The sequence below is a fragment of the Coenobita brevimanus genome, chromosome 37 (assembly GCF_032717465.1).
Source record: "Coenobita brevimanus isolate Jiangsu-jjx chromosome 37, ASM3271746v2, whole genome shotgun sequence".
Taxonomy (NCBI): Eukaryota; Metazoa; Arthropoda; class Malacostraca; order Decapoda; family Coenobitidae; genus Coenobita; species Coenobita brevimanus.
Genome location: NC_136990.1, coordinates 7,512,724 through 7,531,525, shown reverse-complemented (window position 1 = coordinate 7,531,525; position 18,802 = coordinate 7,512,724).

The window sequence follows — 18,802 nt, the reverse complement described above, 5'->3', positions numbered from 1 at the left end:
TCAAAGACCATCACTTTACTCTTCCCTACATTCACCTTTAGATTCCGTTTCTTACACACTCTTCCAAACTCATCCACCAAGCCTTGCAGCTCCGCTTCATCTTCACTCAATAACACAGTATCATTTGCAAACAACAGTACAGGGAGTTTCCAAACACTATCCTCTCTCACCAGGGCCACTCCAACATCCACTACCCTACCTTGTACCTCTTTTATTACCCCATCCATGTACAGATTGAACAACCATGGAGACATGACACATCCCTGTTTCAACCCAACTTTCAATGAGAAAAATTCACTTAGTTCACCATCCACACGTACTGCAGCCTTCACACCATCGTACATACTCTTCACAGCATTCAACAACTTCCCATCTACTCCATATATTCTTAACACTTTCCACAATCCTTGTCTATCCACCCTGTCATATGCTTTCTCCAAATCCATGAAAGCCGCATACAACTTCTTTCCCTTCTCTAGAAACTTTTCCACTAAAGATCTAAGAATGAATATCTGATCTACACAACCTCTTCCCTTCCTAAAGCCTCCCTGTTCTTCTCCAACTAATTTCTCTGTTCTTTCTCTAACTCTGTCAATAAGTATCCTACCATACACTTTTCCTATTATACTAAGAAAACAAATGCCCCTATGATTACCACACACTTCTTTTTCCCCTTTTCCTTTGTACAAGGGAATAATTATACCTGACTTCCAATCCTCCAGGACTCTACCTTCCTCCCAGGCCAATCTGCACATCTTCCACATCCATTCTACTACTATCTCTCCCCCATGCTTCAGCATTTCACCACACACTCCATCAATTCCTGGGGCTTTCCCCGATTTAACTTTCTTCATTGCTTCCACAACTTCTATCCTACTGATTTCTTCCTGTCTTCTCACCTCCCTCCTTCTCCCAGCCATTCCCCAGCCACTTATACTCGCATTACTTCCATCCTCTACATTCAACAAATCCTTAAAGTGTTCTCTCCATCTGCTCACTTTTTCTCCCTTCTCCACTAGTAATCTACTATTTTTATCTTTCACTCCCCTGCTAACTTCACTTCCACCCTGTCTTACTCTTTTCACCTCTTTCCAGAACATTTTCTTACAGTCCCTCCACTTTACACTCAAATTCCTTCCAAATTCCTCATCCACTCTCTTCTTACTCTCTCTTACTAATCTTTTCACCTCTTTCTTTCTACATATAACTCTCTCTCCCGACTCTCAACTTCTTCCACGCCCCTATTTCTCATCCATTCATTGTATGCTTTCTTCTTTTGTGCCACAGCCTGTTTCACCTCTTCAGTCCACCACGCTGTTCCTTGCACCCCCCTCCGTCTTCTCTTCCTTCCACACACCACATCACATGCTGCACATATTTCTTCTGTAAATATCCTACACACACCTTCCACATCTCCCATCTGCTCCACTTCATATTTGCCCAATCGTTCCTCCACTTCTCTCTTATACTCTGCCATTTTCTCATCCTCTTGTAACCTTTCCACTCTCCTTGCAACTACTTCCTCTCGTCTTTCCCTTCTTCTATCCCTCCATCTTACCTGAACTCTAATTCTGGCCACCACCAAGTAGTGGTCAGAAAGTCCACTCCCCCAACCTCCATAAACTCATGCATCCATTACACATCTTTGCATCCTTTCATCCACACACACATAATCAATCATTGTCTTCCTTTCATTCAGTTCATCACCCACCCTTCTCATCACTCGCCATGTATACCTGTGGATCATTTTATGTCTGAAGAGGGTATTGGCTATCACCAACCTCCTCCCAGCACAAATGTCCACTAACGCACTCCCATTCTCATCTATCTCAGTAGGCACACCCCACTCACCAACTATTCCATCCACCTTCACATTCCCAACTTTACCATTCATATCACCAATCAAAAACACTCTCTGATTCCTTCCAAACTTATCCATGCACACTTCTACATTTGCCCAGAACTCTTCTCTCACTCTTCTAGCACGATCTTGCGTTGGCACATACACACACACAATCGCCCACATTTGTATTCCAACTTTCAACTTTACCCACACAATCCTTGACCCAACTGATCCACTTATGCTCTTCTTCCATCTTTTACTCACAACTATACATACTCCTTCCTTTGCCCTCTCATTCTCACCTACCCCTGCACATATACCCCATCCATACTCCCATTCTCTCACATTTTCTCCTGTCCATTTTGTTTCAGTTATTCCACATACATCCACTTTTGCACCCTCAAGCACCTGGACAATCTCTCTCTCTTTCATCTCATCATTCGCTCCCCTTACATTCCAGGTTCCAATAACCATGTCCTTTGTCCGGTCCTTGGTCGTCATCGTTTGGTCAGTCCTTGTCCGAGGCTAATTTTTTTTTTTTTTTAGTTAGTTGTTTTCCGGGGAGGGGCACTAACCCTCATTACTGCCAATTTCTGGGGCAAGTAAAATACATGGGAGTGTTTTCTTTTGTGCGCAAGTCCAGCCTGCTCTCATGGCATTTTCTCAGATCATATCACACACACTTACAGAAAACTTACGGTGCACAAGGGGGTTAAGAAGCCAGTGTTTATTTACTACACCTCAGCTGATGTCATTGATGCACGCGAAAAGGCTGACAGTAGGAAGAACAACTCACTGGGCAACATCCTTCCTGCACTTTACCACTGCTGTTGGAGCCCGCGGCAGTGTGGGACAGGCTTTAACAGTGGTGTCAGGAGAGGGATCACTAGAAAAGTGCTGCAGTGAGTCTAACCTTCGACATCGAGCAACATGGTGTGCAGACAAGCCGCTGTTTTCTCAGTCGCCTCGGACTGCACACCTGAGGTCGTCTGCTAGCTCCCGAGAACGATTTGGTTTTCTCAGTGGCATTTCTGAGGCCTGTGACACGGCCATTATTGGAACAATCGGGTGGAAGCACCCGACTGTTAATTGGACAGGGTACACCGTCCAAGCTGGGCAGGCTACTGTAAAATTTATGTTTATTTTTAAAAATAATATATAAAAATATGTGTGGTATGTACTGGGTAACGTCAGTACATATTATTTTGATGTTTTGGTGCAGAGTTGTTAAAAATTTGTATACTCTCAAATGTTTTACAGGAGTATGGTGCAGCCACAATAATACTAGCTATCGTCAACAAACCAGTTCCATCGTCTGCCTTGGCTGCAAGTCACCATTGCAGGCGGCTGGAAAAAGTAATATGTTCCTATTATACATTCAGATATATGCTTAAAACAATACCAAATCATGTTTCCTGCCTTAATTAAGATACCTTAAACCATTGGTAATATGGGTAAATGTTCCGTAAGTAAGTGACCTTGGCTCCTCTTGCTGACCAATCATTCAAAACACACTTTTAAAATTACTTGGGCCATGCAAAAAACTACCCAAATATAATATACCTATATTTATGCAAAATTAAATGTGATTGGTCACTATTTGGTAGTAAAGTACTGCTAACTACCACAGGCAGGCCTGGTCAGTATTGCCAACTCAGTGCTGGTCACTCACGCGCTAGGTTCCGAGGCTCAGGCGCTCGCATCCGAGAAATTCATTGACTGAGAAAACCAATCTCAGTTATCGGGTGCTGGCGTCCGAGGCTCGGGAGCGGATGCCCGATTCGGATGCATAGGCGACTGAGAAAACGGCAGAAGATCCCAAGGTGGGCAGAAGGAGGAAATGTCCCTGGCTGCAGTTATGGAGCTATTACTAGCACAAAGTGTGCAATTACAGGCACAGAATGAAGGACAGAAAGAACTCAAAGAACAATTACAGGCACAGAATGGAGGAGAGAAAGAACTCAAAGAACAATTACAGGCACAGAATGAAGGGCAGAAAGAACTCATAGAACAATTATTTGGACAGAATGGACAGAAAGAACTCAAAGAACAATTACAAGCACAAAGTGAAAAGCTACAAGCACAAACTTAACAACTACAATCACAAAATGAACAAGAAGAAACAAAAAGTCAAGAACAAAGGGTGGTATGAATGACTTCAAGAGGGATTACATGAGCAACAGACTGAGTTACAACTGCGGATGCATGGACAGCTAGATACTTTCATGGGGAAAATGAAGGAAGAACAACCACAGTTGAAGAAGGAAGTATACGCTGAGCTATTGCAGCAGAAGTATAAGGTAAGCAATATTGTGGTGAAGTGCCGTCAGCATGTAGGCATTTGGCTGAAGATTAGTGAGGAAATTATGATGGAGTGAAGACAGCATGTAGTAAACCAGCTAAAGATTAGTGTGGAAATAGTGATGGAGTGCAAACAACATGCAGACAACCAGATGAAGTATGTTGTCGACCATGTGGAAATAATCAGTGAAAAAATTGAGGCTGTAGAGAAATATTGCACTGCTGAGCCTCAGCTTAGTGTTCAGGGAGCATATGAGAGAAAGTGGACAGTGTATGGTGAATCTTCAATTCCAAGCATCTAAAGGTAGCATTACAGGGCTTAATAATAAGAATGCAGGAGTTTTAAGTCGTGGACTTATTTATGATGCCACAATTTTTAGGCCCTAAACCAGTGAAGTGCAAGGCAATAATGGGGGTGCAATTAAAAAGAAACCTCAGGAATTTGATGGAGGCTTACCGTATGCAGTTTGAGTTACTTGCTGATAAGAATGGTTAGGACAATAGGCAGTGCAGCTGGCTACTAGCCTCAAGGGAAATTCTGGGCCAGATGTCAGTAGAGGAGAGGAACCGTTATCAGTCCATAGTAGAAGTGCTGGGATGCACATATCAGATCATGTACCAGACTGAGGTTTAAAGAGCAAGATTTCGGAGCCATGTACCTGTTCGAGGCAAATCCCTACAGGAGCTTGCTCATGACCTGGAGAGTATGGCTCACAAGCAGCACCAATCCTGTTGGTTTTTTTTGTGAAGGACAAGTTCATCAATGCTCTTGATAGTTCTTACGTAACTGTTCCTACCTAATTGTATCTTTACAGGAATGAGTCAAGCTCGTACTCTTCCATGCATTAAACTAATTTTATCATACGTATCTTTAAATTTATAAATATTTTTGGCACACATTATTTCATTCGGTAGTGGATTCCAATGATCAGTTACTCTATTTGGGAAACTGAATTTCCTTACGACTTTTTCACCTCCCTTTTTATATAGTTTTTTGCAGTGTCCTCTTGCCGATGCATGCCCACTGGTTATGAATTCACTGATGCCTATTTTCTCTTTCCCTGAAATGCATTTACATGGCATAATCATGTCTCCTCTTTTCCCTCTCTTCTGTAGTCGTCGTACATTAAATTTTTCTTGTCTTTCTTCGTAGCTGCCCTTTGTACTTTTTAAACCTTTTTTGAGATGAGGATTCCAGACTACTGATGCATACTCCAGGGTTGGTCTGATGAATGATGTTATTATCTTTCTCAGCATGTCTTCATTTATGTGAATCCTATTCTCATATTTGCAAGCAGTGTATACATGTTGCACACCTTCTCACTGATATGGTCAGCCAGAGATTGTCCTTTACTGATGATCACTCCTAGGTCCTTCGCTCTTTCTGATATTTGTACGGTTCAAATTCCTAACTTATAAATCCAATCTGGTCTTTTTTCACTTTTTCCAAACTTAATTACATGGCACTTGTCCACATTAAATGCCATTTGCTATTTACTGTTCCATTCATGAATATTATTTAATTCTTCTTGTAGCTTTCTGCAAGAATCTGTGCAATAATGTTCCTTTCTATTTTTGCATCATCAGCAAACATATTTAGACAGCTTCTATTTCCAATGTTACTGTTGTCATTTATATATACTAGAAACGTAATTGGTGCCAGCACTGAGCCCTGCGGAACTCACTACTCACTTCCCTCCATGATGAGTAATTTCTCCTTAGTACTGTTCTCATTTCCCTTTTTCTGAGAAAATCTTATATCTAGCAGTAGCCTACACGTTGCCTTGGATTCCTCCTTGATGGTATAGTTTCAATAAACGTTTTTGGTGTGGTACTCTGTCAAACCTTTCTTCAAATCTAAACAGGTAGTGTCCACGCATCCTTCTCTTTTCAGTAGTGTTTCTATAACTTTATCATAGTAGATTAATAGATTAGTAACACATGATTTTCCCTTTCTAAAACTGAACTGCCTTTCTGTTATCATACTGTGTACTTCTAGATGGTTTACCCAAACTTTTCTTATCATCTTTTCTAGTATCTTACTTACGACTATTGTCAGTGATACTGGTAGGTAGGTGAGTGGATTTTGTCTATTCCTTTTCTTGAATAAGGGAATAATGTTTGCTTTCTTCCAAATATCAGGTAGTTTACCTTGACTTAAGGATTCCTTGACTTAAGGACTGCAGAGTTGAAAGTGCAAATGAATCAGGTACAACCCAGAAGCAGGCAAGAAGCACTTTCTAGGGCTCTAGAATTTGAGTCCTACATTAGTTCCAGTACGCTTTTTTTTTTTTTTATTATTTTCTATAGGTAGGTCGTAGTGAGGGATTCAAGGCAGAAAGGGGCAGGTACATGAAGTGGAAAAATTTGAAGGAAGTTGCTGGTACTGTGAAAAGCCAGGACATAGGAAAAAGGACTCCCACAAGTAGAAGAGGAAACAGGAGAAGACCGGAGGAGGTTGCTTGTTCTGTGGGAAGCCAGGACACAAAAAGGGGGATTGTTACAAATGGAAGAACGAGCAAGAACAGAGCATTGTAGGGAAATCTACGATTGTAACCAAAAGGTGTTGGACATGCGGTGAGGTGGGATACTTCTAGTCTGAGTGTCAAAAGAAGAAAAAGGAGGACAAGAAGAAGGTTGCAGAATACAGGAAAGAAGCAGAAAAATTGGAAAGGCTGGTATTAAGGGGGCAACCATCAGCCAGCTTTTCCCTAGCGGCCCCACCACCAAAAAAATGCAAGAGACCTATGACTGACAGAGTACAAGTAGACAGAAGAATAGATGGCAAGAGGTGTTCCCTCATGATTGATTCAGCTTCAGGGCAGACTTTTCTGAGACCTGATGTGTTACATCACTGGTATCTGCCTGTCATCAGAACAACTGTGTGGTGTAACTGGGCACCGTTGATAACTGGATGTCCGGATTGAAGTGGCAGGGCAAGAGGCTATGCTTCCAGTCCACGTGGCCAACATGGAGGATCCTTGCCTCTTGTTTTGGACTGTCTGATGTCCATGGGATGTGAGCTGGACTTCTGCACCATGAAAGTCAAGGTCTGAGGAAAATCAGTTATCATGGCACCGAGACTTATCAGTTCTGGTGGTGAGCTGAGAGCGCTGTGGACAACTGTGATACCCCCAAGATCAGAACTACTGCTCCAGTGTAAGGTGAATGACTCTTTTGATGGAACCAGACGCACAGTTCAGAATGAAGGCCGAAGTGACAGTGGGGAGGGATTTGGCGTAAACTGGCAGGCGAAGTGCAAGTCGTGGCAGCCAACTTCTCTCGTGAGACACAGAAGATCAATGAGGAAGAAATAATGGAACTGTGCCACACAGTGGACCCTGGGTGGCATCAGTGCAAGGCCTGTAAAAGTACTGTGGTAAGAGAAGATGGGTATCTGCCAGACCACCTACAAGACCTATTTTCAAGGAGTTGCCAATGCCTGGATGACTCACAAGTGCTGAAGATGAGACAGCTACTAACGAAGTTTGCTGATGTCTTTTCCACCAGATACCTAGATCTGGAGTGCATTGATCTGGTGGAGCATTGTATAGACACTGGGGATCACTGCCTGATTAAACAGCCAGTGCAGAGGATGGCGCCAGCCCAACGGCAAGAAATGGAGAAGGTGATGGAGAGTCTCCAACGTCAAGGAGTGTTTGAAAAGTTCAGCTGTCCTTGGGCATCAGCAGTGGTTCTAGTAAAGAAAAAGGATGGCTCAGTAATGTGCTGCATAGATTATCACACCCTGAATGAAGTGACAGTGAAAGATGCATACCCCTTGCCAAGGACTGATTACACGCTGGATGCTCTGACAGGTACCAAGTGGTTCCCCACCCTAGATATGAAGGCAGGACATCATCAGGTCAAGGTTATAGAGAAAGACAAGGAGAAAACAGCATGTTCATATGGGTGGGTTTTTTGCAGTTTAAAGCGATGTCACTTGGCCTATGCAATGCCCCAGCTACTTCTGAGTGTCTCATGGATTGTTTACTGGATGGCCTTCACTGACAAACAGCTATCATCTATTTGGACGATGTAGTTGTGTTTAGATAGCCTTTTGACCAGGAACTGAGAGGCTGTCGGAAGTGTTCAACAGGATCTGAGTGGCACATCTCAAGCTGAACCCCAGAAAGTGCTACTTGTTTGAGAAGGAAGTGAAGTACCTGGGACATATTGTAGGCGAGGGTGGCATCTATACTGATCCTGAAAAGGTTGCAGCTGAGAAAAACTGACCGGTTCCAACTTGTGTGGAGAAGGTACACAGTTTCCTGGGTTTGTGTACCTACTACCAGCATTCTGTCAAGGACTTTGCAACGATAACTGCACCTCTGCACAAGTTGTTGGGAAAAGGCAGAAGTTTGTGTGGACAGCAGTGACTCTAAGGGCCTTCGATGAACTTAAGAATGCATTGGCAAGCTGTCCATATTGCCAGCCCCAGATCTGAGTCAGCCATTCATCCTGGACTGTGATGCTAGTGACCATGGTATTAGTGGAGTCCTGTTGCAGAAGGACGAAAAAGAGTATGTGCTGGCGTACTACAGCAAGAAGCTCAGCCCACTGGAGTGGAACTACTGTGTGACCCATAAGGGGCTCTTGGCAGTGATGAAGAACCTTTTCAATGAGTCATCGTCATCAGGATACCATGCGGCACTCACCTGGCTGAAGACGTTAAAGAATTCAGAAAGGCAACTGGCATGCTGGCTCAGGAAACTGGACCAGCACAATTATGATGCGCAGCACCGTCCTGGGTGGGCACATGGCAATGCTGACAGCCTGAGGCATTGGCCGTGTGATGCAGAGTACCAGGAGAATAGTAAAAACGAAGGTCGTAGCAAGAAATGCAGCCGTACTGCGGTGACGGGGCCAGCATCAGCTGAAGAGGACCTGAAAGGGATGCAGACAGAAGATACAGATTTACAGCTAGTGCTAGAGTGGCTGCAGGGGAGTACGGTGCGACCACCTTGGGAAGAGGTGTCCAGATTCAACCCTGCGACTAAGAGCTACTGGAGTCAATGGGACCATCTTCATTTGAACAATGGACTACTGGGGCATCAGTGGGAGACACCCGATGGCATCAGCAATTATTGGCAACTGATGGTTCCAAAGAAAATGAGGTCTGGGATCTTGGATGAGTCTCCTAACTAGTTCACTAGTGGGCACCTAGGAGTGAAGAAAGCTCTAAGTCTGCTGTGAGAGAAGTTCTACTGGACTGGCATGCTGCAGGATGTTGAAGTGTGGTGTCGGTTCTGTGATGTATGCTGTGCCAAGAAGGGACCCAAGAAATGTGGTTGCACCTCTCCAGCTCTACGAAGTGGGTGCACAAATGGAAAAAGTTGTGGTGGACATTGCCGGACATCTGCCACTCACTGAAAAAGGAAACCGGTATATATTTGTTGCCATGGACATCTTCACAAAGTGGACAGAAACCTAGGCCATCCCTGATCAAGAGGCTGCGATTGTTACTTAGGTGTTTGTTGACCAGTTTTTCTGTCTGTTTTGGGATGCCACAAGAACTACATTCAGACCAGGGTAGAAGCTTTGAGTCTTCTATAATCCATGAGTGTTGCAAGTTACCGGGGATCAAGAAGCCCAGGACAACCCCACTAAGGCCACAGTCAGATGGGATGATGGAGGAATTCAACTGGACCCTGGGACAAGAAGTGGCCTATTACTGCATAGAGGGACAAACGGCATGGGACCAGAAACTACCTGCATTGCTGATGGCATATTGTTTTGCATCCCACGAGTCTACCAGCTACACCCCTGCATAACTGATACTGGGTCACGAGTTGTGTTTACCCATTGACGTGTTAATGGGAAGACCACCTGGTGAAGTGCTGCCCACAGACACCTCCAGCTGTGCGAAGCATCTTCAGGAAAGGCTGGCTGAGGTACATCATCAAGTACAAGAAACTTTAAAGTTTTCAAGCGAAGTGATGAAGTGCAGGTATGATGAGAAGGCAAGATTAGTGAGCTTCAAGGATGGTGACAGATTTTGGTTATACAATCCTCAGCAGAAGAAGGGACAGTTACTAATGCTGCAGAGCCCGTGGGATGGGCTTTACACTGTGTTGGACCGCCTATCAGATGTAACATAATGGATTTGGGGAGGCAGGAAGTCTCACCCAAAGGTGGTACATGTGAATCATCTGTGGCGGTACCATGGGCCAGGATAGTACAGCTGGGACGTCTCTGAGGAATCGTGCTCAACTGCAACCAAGGATGTTGAGGAGGACCAAGAAGCTGAAGTGCAAGAGGAAGGTGACAGTTTCTCAAGAGAAGAAGTGCATCACAAAGAGAATCAAGACCTTCCAGGAGAAGTAGACTGTGTGGAGGAGCAGGGATGTCGTCGGAAGTGGCATAGGGGAAGACCTTGTAAGTTAAAGGATTATTTTGAGTATAATAAAATGTTTAGTTTGGATTAAGTGTTATGTTTCTGTACATTAAACAGTTTTGTCGGGACGACAAAGGACTAAGGAGGAGGTAGTGCTGAGAAGCAGGATTTACTGGAAGTTTCCCAGCGTTTCTCATATTTTACCATTACATGTCAGAGTTCCCAGTTAGCCTATTATTTGGGAGTGGAGGTATTCTGTAAGTTGTACATTAATTTTTGTGCTCTTTTCTCTATGATGTTTTATTTATGTGACTGTTTGTTAAATTATGTAATTTTATCTCAGTTTGTATGCTAAACAATTTTAAGTGTTATGAAGTGTAAGAAAACTGTGATATACCTTGGATGTTTGCAAGTTCGGAACCGTTGTAACTGTTGCATCCCTAAGAATATAGTAGATTATTCTAGAATATAGGAAGTTTATATAAGGATGGGGAAGAGACTAGTGCAGCATCAGTTCAGGCTGAGTTTAGTTCAGTGTCAGTGCAGTGTAATTGCAGATTCTATAGCTCCCATACTTGTGAAAAGAGTGAAGTAAAGTTGGCAAGCATTACAGTAAATGTAATCATTTGGAAAAGAAAGACAGTGAAATTAAGAAGCCAGTGTCTATTTGCTACATCTCAGCTGATCTTGTTGATGCACACGAAAAGGCTGACCATAGGAAGAACAACTCACTAGGCAACGTCTATCCTCTATTGTACCATTGCTGTTGGAGCCTGTGGCAGTGTGGGACGGGTATGTAACAATATTTTTCTCACAGATGTCACTTGATACTTCTTTCAATATGTTCATTATATTTACCATCTCCCTTTGGTCTCTAGAGATTCTGTTTCTTATGTCTTCTTCATCTATACCAGTGATTACTATAGATTTGTTGATCTCAGCTGATTCATTGACCAGTTTTGGACTGTTCTTTATGACTTCTTTCACTTCCTTTCTATGATTTTTTTCTTTGACTTTTGTTTTAAATAACAGAATATAGGAAGGAAAAACAAATAAAAAAAAATCTATACACCGAATTACAGGTATCCTTCATTCATAAAGCATATGTAACAGTGAACTTGAACAGCTGTAGGTTGAAGTTTGGAGGGAAACCACTCTGGGGAAGTGGATTCCAAAGAGAAGCAGCTCGGGTAATATAAGAAGTCTGACAGGCAGAAGTTCTGCAATATAACAGTGTTACAGTCCAGTCATAAGCGCAACCAGATGCCCATGTACTTTTATCATTTCAGCAAAAGTAGTTTGTACTTCATCTTTGCAATTTCTCATCATTACATTTGCCTGAGTTATCTTCTCTTCAGTATCACCACTTTGGTCAGTGTGATTGCTTGCTTGCCTAATTGTCTCTGTATTATTTCTGACCTCTATAATTCTCTCATGACTGACCACTGTACTCCCCGTTTCTCTAGTCTTCCATTTCAGTGAATCTACCTTAACTGACAGCTTGTCTATTGTTGTATCTTTACTGTTTAATTCCTTTATTAATTATTATTTTTTTCTCCTCTGCATGCACAGCTCCTGTTTTATTGATTGTGTGTGTGTGTGTGTGTGTGTGTGTGTGTGTGTGTGAGAGAGAGAGAGAGAGAGAGAGAGAGAGATCCAAGACTAATTAGGGAGGGTTTGGATCGAGCTTTGACCTTATCTATGATTTTCATAGTGATGCAGTTTAAAACGGGATATGATTTTTTTTTTTTTTTTCGGAATATTAGATATATAGGCATGGTGAAATAATATTTGAATATATCTCACCAACCAGTTACTTACATTACCCGAAACGGTTTTTTGTATTCAACAATATTTTGTCACACACACACACACACACACACACACACACACACACACACACACACATTCTCGAAGCAATGAGACTGAGCACTAGCGATCCACTTACAGGCCCCCCCTCACTTCTTCAGTCTCGTGTCTCCTACTTCCTAACTCTGCCCCTCTTCCCAAGAAAATGATTAAAGTGTCATCTGACCAAGAAAATCACGGTATGCGGAGCCTGAGAACTTAAATTTTAGACTTATCTTCTCCCGACACATCAGAAATTTATTGCTGGCAGGTCAGAACTCTGACTGAAGGTTCAAAAGTGAACCCCAGACTGAGAAATAAAAATGTTTTTACCCAACTGAAGAACAAATGGTTGAAACTCTGCTAAAACCTTCATTGAGGTCTTGCAAACCTAGAAAGGACATTGACAGCAACTCTAATTCTACCTTTTGGAGGGATCAATTTCACTCTTTTTCCCACTGAAGAATACCTGGCTGAAGCTTTGCTAAAACATTCCTTGGGGTCCCTTAAACCCAATATGATCAGTGGGAGCGACTTTATTTCTTACTTTCTACCCACCAGCAACTTCTAAAGCTGAGATACCATCGTACAGCAGACTTTATAATGGTGTCTATTGTGCATGGAGGCAATTCTACTTTTAAAACACAGCCAGCCTCCCTACTTAGAACTGATAACCATTGCTACAAGTCTCTTTAATGACAACTAAATACTCTGTGAGTAATGAGAAATATATATACCAATTGGAGTTCCATCAGGCAGAGAATATCAACATTACTCATTAATACCATTAAATCAACAGAATACATATGAAACACCTGATCTATCTATGATAATACTTCGGTTTGGGGATCAGAAAAAAACGTTAAAGTATTTACAGTGTTAACAATGTATACATGATCCTTTCAATTATTTCGGTATACAAATATAATTAAAATATACTAAACTTTTGTGTGGGTTCAATGTCTTCATAAAACTAATCATTTCTATTAGACAAAAATAAAAATTTTTATCCAGCTGTATGGGCAAACATGTATAGTATTGTCCAATGGTACTGTTGAGATGCAGGATTTATTGTGAGGTTCTCAGTAGTTCTCATATTTTCCCCATTTTGTGTCAGAGTTGCCAGTTAGCCTCCTCATTGTGAGTGGAGGTATTTTGTTAGTTATAGACTGATTCTTGTGCTAATTTTCTCTATCATGTTTTATTTATGTGATTGTTAAATTATGTAATTTTATCTCAGTTTGTGTGCTAAATATTTTAGAATGTTAAGTAACGTAAAACTCTGGATATTTTGGATGTCTCCAATTTGGCAACTGTTGCTTTCCCAAGAACCTAGTAGATGATTCCAGTACCTAGGGACCTCATATAAGGATGTGACACACATCACAAAGCCAGCCAGGAGACAGGGAGTGTGTGCTGGGCAATCCCCAGGCCCTGTCCTCCCCCTTACTATTTTTAACCCCTTCGTACACAGTGACGCGTTTGTTGTCATTAGGGTGAGGCTGCGCCCATACACACTGATGCATTTGTCTTCATTGAAGCATAAAAACTTTCATCAGAGAAAAGGTTTTCAGCCGATCGGTGTCATTTTTGGAAGCGTCATAGCTTCCCTGCTCCTTGTGAGAAGTAATGAGTTGGCAACTGTGGGTCCCAATACCAGCAAGAGAACAGACAGGTTATTCTGTACCAAATGAGCAGTCCCGCCCTTGCAACATATTTCACTATACCAGGAGTGCTTGTGTATAGTGTTTGGGCACTGTTGTGATTAGATTTGGTGTTTGCAATAGAAAATTGGGTGTTTGTGATGCATTCCTGGCCATTATCAGCTGTTGGCCCAATGAAGATTGTGCTGCTGTTTCTAATCAACTACACTGCTTCTACCCTGCACCAAATGTGAGTATTCAGCTATTAAAAATAGTGACAGTGAATTATGTGAATATAGTGTGCATATCTAGTGTACAAGGAAATGGTGAAATATGTGCAGTAGTTTAGACGAAGGCAGGAAACCGCCCTCCAGCCATGACACGACGTAGATACACCATAGATTTTTGCATTTTCTCAAAAACTATGAGGCCTAGGATCACCGTTTAGTCTCAAATGAAACCCAATGATATTCTGCATAGGGTGATAAAAATAAAAACATAACAGTGGCGAGAAAAGTTTTTTTGCTAGAGCTCCCTGAATAAAAAATCTGTTGTCTGTTGGAAATGGATTTTACTTTTTAGCTTATTACTCGAACACCATACCTCGTATCAAACTGGGACCTCCGGCATTCGAAAGCTAATAAAATTCTCTTTCCAATGATGGAGTAACATGTAGAGATTGATCAGTAAATATTCGACTTATGATCTTGGGAAGTGAGATGTATGTTCCTGAATGTTTATTCACAAGGTGTCATGGGGGGATGTGAATTTATGAATTAATAATGTTGAATGTTACTTGAAAATAGAGACAAGGAATTAACTTGTGAAAATCTAGCAGTAAGAGTTACTTTATGCCAGCTTACTTTGCCAATTCTCTAAAGACGAGAATTTATAGACTTTCTCAACAGTACACAGCAGAGACTAATTACTCACGAGTGCTGTTTGTAGTACTGTTAGCCTCTCGAGAAAGTGACTCCACCCCTGACAATCAACAACTAATGCTAATAATAGAAAACAGGTTCTTGTCGGTGCTTAACTCCTGGCTGGCACAACAGATTTAAGTTTGATACAAAAGAACTGGCCTAAGTACCTGTTATGAATACTGTAAAGAGTTTGTGGAAACTAGGAGTGGCAACTAAAATAAGCTTAATGTGGAGAAATAAAACACGAGTCTAATTACATTAAGCTCAAAGAAAAGAACTGTAAATTTATTGATTATAATAAAATAAATTTACATTATACGAATCTCAAAATAAATTCAAAAGGGGAATTTCATGGTCGCTAGGGGACTCATGAATTCAAATAACAAGAAAATACACTCGCTCATTCAAAAGCTAATTAAACTTAAGCCTAGAAAAACGAACAAAAACACTGGTCAGTGGAGGGGAGCCGAAACGAAAGTCTGGGCGCCTGTGATGAACACAAATGCTGCTATTCGCTCCAAGCCCACTTCGCCAATCACCATCTAGGTGGAGATTCAGGAATTCACTGTACAATAGAGACACTGCTCTACGCTGGGCACAAAATGATCCTATCCTCACGACGATCCCGAGCTGACTGACTTCAAACTATGAAAAGGGGCGAGAGATAGCCATGTTCACCGGAAATAGGTGTGGCCTAACTTCTATGGTCATTGGAAGGAAGGTGAACTATATAGGCCCACAATAAATCACTCAGTGAAAGCACTAATGTCGTTAATAAGAACTGTCATTTGTCTATCTATCTATCTATCTATTGCCAGACGCCTCAATCCCGTTTGGGGTGGCCACAAACAAATCACCTCCAAGTCACCCTGTCCCCCGCCATTTCACTGCCCTGCTCCCAACTCACACCCCCCTCTCTCATATACTTCTCCACCCCATCCCTCCATCTCATCCTCGGCCTCTCGCTCCCACTTCCCCCCTCCACCTCACTCACATACACTCTCTTCGTCAGTCTTCACCCTCCATCCTCTCCACATGGCCAAACCACCTCAGTGTGTTCCTCATAACGCTTCCTATCACATCCACATCCACACCACAACGCTCCTTTATATCCTCATTCGTCAGCCTGTCTCTCCATGTGACTCCACAGGCTCCTCTTAAATAACTCATTTCCACTGCTCTCACTCTTGACTTGAGTCCTTCCAACAATGTCATTTGTGAAAGTGACAAATGTTCTGAAAACCATCCCGACTGAAGTGAATACGAGGACGGTTGAACTGAGTGATGCCTAGTGGGAATTCCACTATAGTTCGTGGTTTTCTCATCAAAGTACAATGTCACGAAATTTTATAAATACGCTCACGCGAATTCGTAACACAAGGCCCTAACGTACGTATAGTGTTTTTTTTTTTTTTTGCTTATCGTGTAGAACAAACATTAACGAATAGGAATATGTGGGTTTTGTGGGAAATGAATATGATTGGGTGGTTAAAATAAGCCAAGAATACACATTTTTGGAGCATGCAACAGGCGGGGGGGGGGGGAAGGGGAGTAAAGCCTATGCGTCACGGCACAGAAAACTTATTAACTTATCTGCGCATGAAAGGGTTAATCAGCCCATACCCCACTGACTGGCTTGAATATTGCTCAACCTTGTGGAATGGTTGTGGAGAGGTTGCATTAAGACAACTAGACAAAATTCAGAATAAAGCTGTTAGAATCATTAACAACCCTGCCATTACATATAAACTACCTCCTCTGCAAGTAAGAAGGAATGTTGCCTCCCTTGCATTATTTTACAGATATTTTTTTGGCAAATGCTCAGACGAAGTTGCGTCCATGGTGCCACCTCTCCATGCCTTCCCTCGTGCTATGCGGGCATCTGGGAGCGCTCATGACTGGAATGTCCCTCAGCCATATTGCAGAACTTCTGCCTATCAGAATTCTTTCATTCCCTGAACTGCATCTCTCTGGAACTCGCTTCCCCAGAGTTGTTTTCCTCCAAATTTCAACCTACAACTGTTCAAGTTTAACTGTTACAGATATTTTATGAACAGAGGACACCAGTAATCTGGTGTATGGATTTTTTTTTTTTCCCCATTTATTTTTCCTTCCTCCGTTCTGTTATAAAAAAAAATTATAAAATAAAATAATTTTAAATGCCTTCCCTCCTTTTTAAATGTTTATAATGTTTATTCCTGTGTGGAGTCTGTTTTTTACCATTGGTGGTTTAGGAAAAAAAGGAGGAAGATAATGGGTGCAGCACTTTTGTTTCTTAACTTTCTTGCTTTTTTTATTTTTACTTAAAATAACACATAAGGGGAGCAAAAGGCTGACATCTGCTCATGACTGATTCACGAGATGCACTGACTCTCTGAGTTATTTAGAGGCTAGGGCAGATCAGCATCAACATCACCCAGACCTTCGTTCCCTTCCCAAAGCTATTCACAGTTTTTAACAGGTCACGCTGCATCGACGCCGGTGGCCATGCTCTTATAAAACGTCATTCGACACTGGCAACCATAACGGGGAAATTCTATGGGACACCTTAAAACGAGTGTATATTTTTTATTTTAATTTCCTTTCCCTTCTCCTGCTCATCTTTTGTAAATAAAAAATAAATAAATCTAGGAATGAAGGAGTCAACGATGGTCACAACCAACTCGTATAGCCTGAAAAGTTCCTCCAGAGCTATATACAGTAGGCTGTATCTTACTGTTGCGAGAATGGTGTCATGAATTCGCAAGAGTGTATTTATATAAATTCGTGACATTGTACTTTGATGAGAAAACCACGAACTCTAATGGAATTCCCACTGGGCATCACTCAGTTCAACCGTCCTCGTATTCACTTCAATCGGGATGGTTTTCAGAACATTTGTCACTGTGTCACAAGTGACCATTCTCATCCACGACATTAGTGCTTTCACTGAGTGATTTACTGTGAGCCTATATCATTCACCTTCCTTCCGTTGACCGTTGAAGTTAAGGCCACGCCTATTTTCAGCGAACATGGCCATCTCTCACCCCCTTTCATAGTTTGAAGTCAGTCAGCTTGGGATCGTCGCGAGGATAGGATCGTTTTGTGCCCAGCGTCGAGCAGCATCTCTGTTGTACAGCGAAATCCTGAATCTCCACCTAAATAGTGATTGGTGAAGCGGGCTTGGAGAGAATAGCAGCATTTGTGTTCATCACAGGCGCCCAGACTTTCGTTTCAGCTCCCCTCCACTGACCAGTATTTCTGTTCGTTTTTCTAGTCTTAAGTTTTATTAGCTTTTGAATGAGCAAGTGAGTGTATTCTCTTGTTATTTGAATTCATAAGTCCCCTAGCGACCATGAAATTCCTCTTTTGAATTTATTTTGAGATTCATGTAACGTAAATTTGTTTTATTGTAATCAATAAATTTACAGTTCTTTTCTTTGAGCTTAATGTAATTAGACTCGTGTTTTATTTCTCCACATTAAGCTTATTTTAGTTGTCGCTCCTAGTTTCCACAAACTCTTTACAATATTCATAACTGGTACTTAGGCCAGTTCTTTTGTATCACACTAAAATCCATTGTGCCAGCCAGGAGTTAATAGCACTGGCAAGAACCTGTTTATTATTATTAGCATTAGTTATTGATTGTCAGGGGTGGAGTCACTATCTCGAGAGGCTAACAGTACTACAAACAGCACTCATGAGTAATTAGTCTCTGCTGTGTACTGTTGAGAACGTTTATAAATTCTCATCTTTAGAGAAACGGCGAAGTAAGCCAGAATAAAGTAAAACTTACTGCTTGATTTTCACAAGTTAATTCCTTGTCTATTTTCAACTAACATTCAGTAATATTAATTCATAAATTCACATCCCCCCGTGACATCTGGCGACCTCATTCCAGGATATAAACTCCTAGCTCTAAAGTTAT